The sequence below is a fragment of the Myxine glutinosa genome, chromosome 9 (genome assembly GCF_964187855.1).
Source record: "Myxine glutinosa chromosome 9, kmMyxGlut1.1, whole genome shotgun sequence".
In the NCBI taxonomy this organism is placed as follows: Eukaryota; Metazoa; Chordata; class Myxini; order Myxiniformes; family Myxinidae; genus Myxine; species Myxine glutinosa.
Genome location: NC_136269.1, coordinates 99,539,364 through 99,545,363, shown reverse-complemented (window position 1 = coordinate 99,545,363; position 6,000 = coordinate 99,539,364).

Genomic DNA, 6,000 nt, shown 5'->3' with positions numbered 1-6,000 from the left:
GGACTATAGGTTTGCACGCCGTCCCTCCGTCCGTCAGTCCGTCAGTCCGTCAGTCTGTCAGTCTGTCCGTCCGTCCGTCAGTCCGTCACGCAAAGAACAGCTTTCCGGACTTTTTTTCTAAACTCTTTATGCTAATGATTTCAAACTTGGCACATGGTTTCCTCATGATAACTTACAGATCGAGTTCGAACTTCACGACGTTTCGATCATTTTTGACAAAGTTATGGCACTTTGAACTTTGGGAATTCTGATAATTCTGATGATCCTTAACTCAGTGCCATTTTAAGTTTTAATTTCCTTTAAAAACAAATTTCTCTGCAATAATTGGACCGATTGAGATCAAATTTTCACTATAGGAGGGACTCGGTCTGTAGAATATTTTAATGGCAATTATGACGTCACAGGTCATGTGGTTCGGCCGCCATATTGTTTTTCGTGCCTTTTTCTCTGCAACGGCTGAAAAGATCGAGGCCAAACTTTGCAGGCAGAATCGCATACCCATGACGAACAAAAAAGTCAGCGAGCATGACGTCAGGCATCACATGGTTTCAGAGTTATGACGTTTTTAAGCATGAACCTTTAAAACCGAGCTCCTCCCTCATTTTTGATCCAATCGACGGGAAACTTCACAGATCTGTTCAGCATGTCAGTCTACTAAAATGTCTTTTTGGAATTTGCGATAAGGCACGTGGTTTGGCAGATATCGTTAATTAAACGAAAATATATTTTTTTTAAAGGATATCTCTTGTTTATTCCAGAGTTCTCCTCAAGCCGCACCGCACGCCCTCATATCAGCCTCGTCTCGCGAACGTCAAAAGCGCGGCACAGCACGCGCTTTCTGGAGGGGTGGAGCCAAGCCGAGCAACATATATATACACATCATTGATCGTGAACCGGAAAATATAATAAATTACTGATATTTAGCGACTCAAAAAGTTCTTTATCAACAACTTATTTTCTCGTGCTTCTGCTGACCTGTCTGCAAGGTGTATAAATCGAAGTCCCGAGTGCGAATCACAGGTGAGCCCGTCCTGAGGTAATTAGCGATTGGGAACGATTCAGAACCTGTGGATAAATAACCCTTGGTAATTTTCCCAACAGTTTTCCGGACGACAGACTGCCGGTAGGGGACATGTATTGCAGCGCAATACTCAGAATGCTTGTTATAATAGAGCAAACGTATATGGTTATGTCGTTGTGTCGTTATGTCACGATGTTTATATGCGACGAAAACGTCTTCTTCTTCTTCAAATCAAATTACCACCCTCTTAATTGCGTTAAGACAGCTGAGACCCCTCAGACATTTGACGACCCTTTAATTCCCCCAGACCCTTCAGACCACCAAGACCCCTGAAGACCCAAAATACCCTTCAGACCCCCAAAGCCCCCGAAAACCCAAAACACCCCGAAGACCCAAAACACCCCAAAGACCCAAAACACCCCAAAGACCCAAAACACCCCAAAGACCCAAAACACCCCAAAGACCCAAAACACCCCCGAAGACCCAAAATACCCCGAAGACCCAAAACACCCAGAAAACCCTAAAGAACCCGAAGACCCAAAACACCCCGAAGACCAAAAAGACCCCGAAGACCAAAAAGACCCTGAAGACCCAAAAGACCCCGAAGACCAAAAATACCCCGAAGACCCAAAAGACACCGAAGACCTTTGAGACCTAAAAGCCTCTGAAGACACCAAAGACCCAACAGACCCCAAAGACCCAAAACACCTCAAAGACCCAAAAGACCCAAAATACCCTTAAAGGCCCAAAGGATCCAAAAGACCCTGAAGACGCAAATGGCCCTGAATACCCAAAACACCATGAAGACTCAAAATACACCGAAATGGTCAAAGATGCCTAGCCCTCTGAAACGACGTGTGGTGAGGCGCGCAGAGCACGCCGAGTCATGCTAGTTGTCATAATAAAGCTTTGTTGAGAAACCAGACTTGGTGGCGTAATGGTTGGAGCGTCCGCTCTGAGTTTGGGATGTCGGAGGTGCAAACCCAAACCGAGTCATACCAAACACTTGTAAAATGGTACGTGCTACTTCCTTGATTGGCAATCAGCATTTATAAGGATAGAGCACGGCCAAACAACTATAGGTGGCAACCATTGTGCAGTCTTGATGGGCCAAATGCCCTACTTCCTTGAAAAGGAACACATTAATTTTATAATTATGATTATGACTGCAAAGCAGCTGGTTTTTTTTGGAGCTTACCAATTCCGTACTGCCAATGACAGAAGGTAAAGCATTCAAACCAAAGTCAAGAAGACCTTTTTGTTTTGACATGTCTGTTTGCTCTTCCATGGTGTCTTCCAATCACTTGGCTTATCACCTGTTAGAGCGCCATGGATACACAGACATCATGCTAAATCGACATCTTTTCTTTTTTCCCCCCGTCCATAAATAGTCTTTTCCATCCTCCATGGATTTTGCAGACAGCCGGTACCAAGTATCAACACCAAATGCTTTGCGCAAAGCGTTTCAAAATGAAAATGTCACAATGATGGCGAGAAATGGGCAAGAAAATGATTGACCGACTACGTTGGATATTCAGGCTCTTGCAAGCTTTATGAAAATAATAAATGGACGACATGCTGGCATTCTTCCTTTTAAAAGAAAATGTCAAGATAGCAAATTGCATCTCTTCCATCACAAACAATGTACAGCATTCATACAATATGCAACATGTTGCAATACCACTGCTGCAACATTGTGTGCACATACAAAATCTTAACAGGAAATTATCAACATTCTTCTTTAAACACGTTCTTCCTTCTATAATCACACACCTGGTTACTCCAATTGTACAGGTTCAATGCTCACCTATTCTTGTTCATCAGTGGAACTGACTCCCTGCGTCTCTCGTATACTCTTCATCCAGTCTTACAAGAGTGCTGCTATCATCACCTAGTCCTTTCTCACATTCCCAAACCCTGCTCTCTTTTATTCTTGATGACCCCCTCCTCGCTCCTTTCTAATACTCATCCATTTATGTTCAACGTCTTCTCTTCTCACCTCCTCATTCCCCTCTGATCCTGTCCGTGAACCCACTTTTGTCTGTCATTTAGCTCCCCCATAAGCTGAGAATTCTCTGCATGCAAAAAGGATCGTATAAAGACGAAGAATTCTGGTCGCACGAGGTCTTAATCAAATAAGAGACCAAAAACAGCCTTGGAGCTATCAGTAAGAGCCTAAATAGGAAAAGATAAAGTCTGTAATCAGTAAGAGCCTAAATAGGAAAAGATAAAGTCTGTAATCAGAAGGAACCTGAATAGGAAAAGATGGAGTCTGTCATCAGGAGGAACTTGAATGGGCAAAGGTAGAGTCTGTCATCAGGAGGAACCTGAATGGGCAAAGATAGAGTCTGTCATCAGAAGGAACCTGAATAGGTAAAGATAGAGTCTGTCATCAGAAGGAACCTGAATAGGCAAAGATAGAGTCTGTCATCAGAAGGAACCTGAATAGGCAAAGATAGAGTCTGTCATCAGGAGGAACCTGAATAGGCAAAGATAGAGTCTGTCATCAGGAGGAACCTGAATAGGCAAAGATAGAGTCTGTCATCAGGAGGAACCAGAAGAGGAAAATATAGAGTCTGTCATCAGAAGGAACCTGAATAGGTAAAGATAGAGTCTGTCATCAGGAGGAACCTGAATAGGCAAAGATAGAGTCTGTCATCAGGAGGAACCTGAATAGGCAAAGATAGAGTCTGTCATCACAAGGAACCAGAAGAGGAAAATATAGAGTCTGTCATCAGAAGGAACCTGAATAGGTAAAGATAGAGTCTGTCATCAGAAGGAACCTGAATAGGCAAAGATAGAGTCTGTCATCAGAAGGAACCTGAATAGGCAAAGATAGAGTCTGTCATCAGGAGGAACCTGAATAGGCAAAGATAGAGTCTGTCATCAGGAGGAACCTGAATAGGCAAAGATAGAGTCTGTCATCACAAGGAACCAGAAGAGGAAAATATAGAGTCTGTCATCAGAAGGAACCTGAATAGGTAAAGATAGAGTCTGTCATCAGAAGGAACCTGAATAGGCAAAGATAGAGTCTGTCATCAGGAGGAACCTAAATAGGCAAAGATAGAGTCTGTCATCAGAAGGAACCTGAATAGGAAAAGATGGAGTCTGTCATCAGGAGGAATCTGAATAGGAAAAGATAGAGTCTGTCATCAGGAGGAATCTGAATAGGAAAAGATAGAGACTGTCATCAGGAGGAATCTGAATAGGAAAAGATAGAGACTGTCATTAGAAGGAACCTGAATAGGAAAAGATAGAGTCTGTCATCAGAAGGAATCTGAATAGGAAAAGATAGAGTCTGTCATCAGAAGGAACCTGAATAGGAAAAGATAGAGTCTGTCATCAGAAGGAATCTGAATAGGAAAAGATAGAGTCTGTCATCAGAAGGAACCTGAATAGGAAAAGATAGAGTCTGTCATCAGAAGGAACCTCAATAGGAAAAGATAGAGTCTGTCATCAGGAGGAATCTGAATAGGAAAAGATAGAGTCTGTCATCAGGAGGAATCTGAATAGGAAAAGATAGAGTCTGTCATCAGAAGGAATCTGAATAGGAAAAGATAGAGTCTGTCATCAGAAGGAATCTGAATAGGAAAAGATAGAGTCTGTCATCAGAAGGAATCTGAATAGGAAAAGATAGAGTCTGTCATCAGAAGGAATCTGAATAGGAAAAGATAGAGTCTGTCATCAGAAGGAATCTGAATAGGAAAAGATAGAGTCTGTCATCAGAAGGAACCTGAATAGGAAAAGATAGAGTCTGTCATCAGGAGGAATCTGAATAGGAAAAGATAGAGTCTGTCATCAGGAGGAATCTGAATAGGAAAAGATAGAGTCTGTCACCAGGAGGAATCTGAATAGGAAAAGATAGAGTCTGTCATCAGGAGGAATCTGAATAGGAAAAGGTCGAGTCTGTCATCAGGAGGAATCTGAATAGGAAAAGATAGAGTCTGCCATCAGGAGGAATCTGAATAGGAAAAGATAGAGTCTGTCACCAGGAGGAATCTGAGTAGGCAAAGATAGAGTCTGTCATCAGGAGGAATCTGAATAGGAAAAGATAGAGTCTGTCATCAGAAGGAACCTGAATAGGAAAAGATAGAGTCTGTCATCAGAAGGAACCTGAATAGGAAAATATAGAGTCTGTCATCAGGAGGAATCTGAATAGGAAAAGATAGAGTCTGTCATCAGAAAGAATCTGAATCGGAAAAGATAGAGTCTGTCATCAGGAGGAATCTGAATAGGAAAAGATAGAGTCTGTCATCAGGAGGAATCTGAATAGGAAAAGATAGAGTCTGTCATCAGGAGAAATCTGAATAGGAAAAGATAGAGTCTGTCATCAGAAGGAACCTGAATAGGAAAAGATAGAGTCTGTCATCAGGAGGAATCTGAATAGGAAAAGATAGAGTCTGTCACCAGGAGGAACCTGAATAGGAAAAGATAGAGTCTGTCATCAGGAGGAATCTGAATAGGAAAAGATAGAGTCTGTCATCAGGAGGAATCTGAATAGGAAAAGATAGAGTCTGTCATCAGGAGGAACCTGAATAGGAAAAGATAGAGTCTGTCATCAGGAGGAATCTGAATAGGAAAATATAGAGTCTGTCATCAGGAGGAATCTGAATAGGAAAAGATAGAGTCTGTCATCAGGAGGAACCTGAATAGGAAAAGATAGAGTCTGTCATCAGGAGGAATCTGAGTAGGCAAAGATAGAGTCTGTCATCAGGAGGAACCTGAATAGGAAAAGATAGAGTCTGTCATCAGGAGGAATCTGAATAGGAAAAGATAGAGTCTGTCATCAGGAGGAACCTGAATAGGAAAAGATAGAGTCTGTCATCAGGAGGAATCTGAATAGGAAAAGATAGAGTCTGTCATCAGGAGGAACCTGAATAGGAAAAGATAGAGTCTGTCATCAGGAGGAATCTGAATAGGAAAAGATAGAGTCTGTCATCAGGAGGAATCTGAATAGGAAAAGATAGAGTCTGTCATCA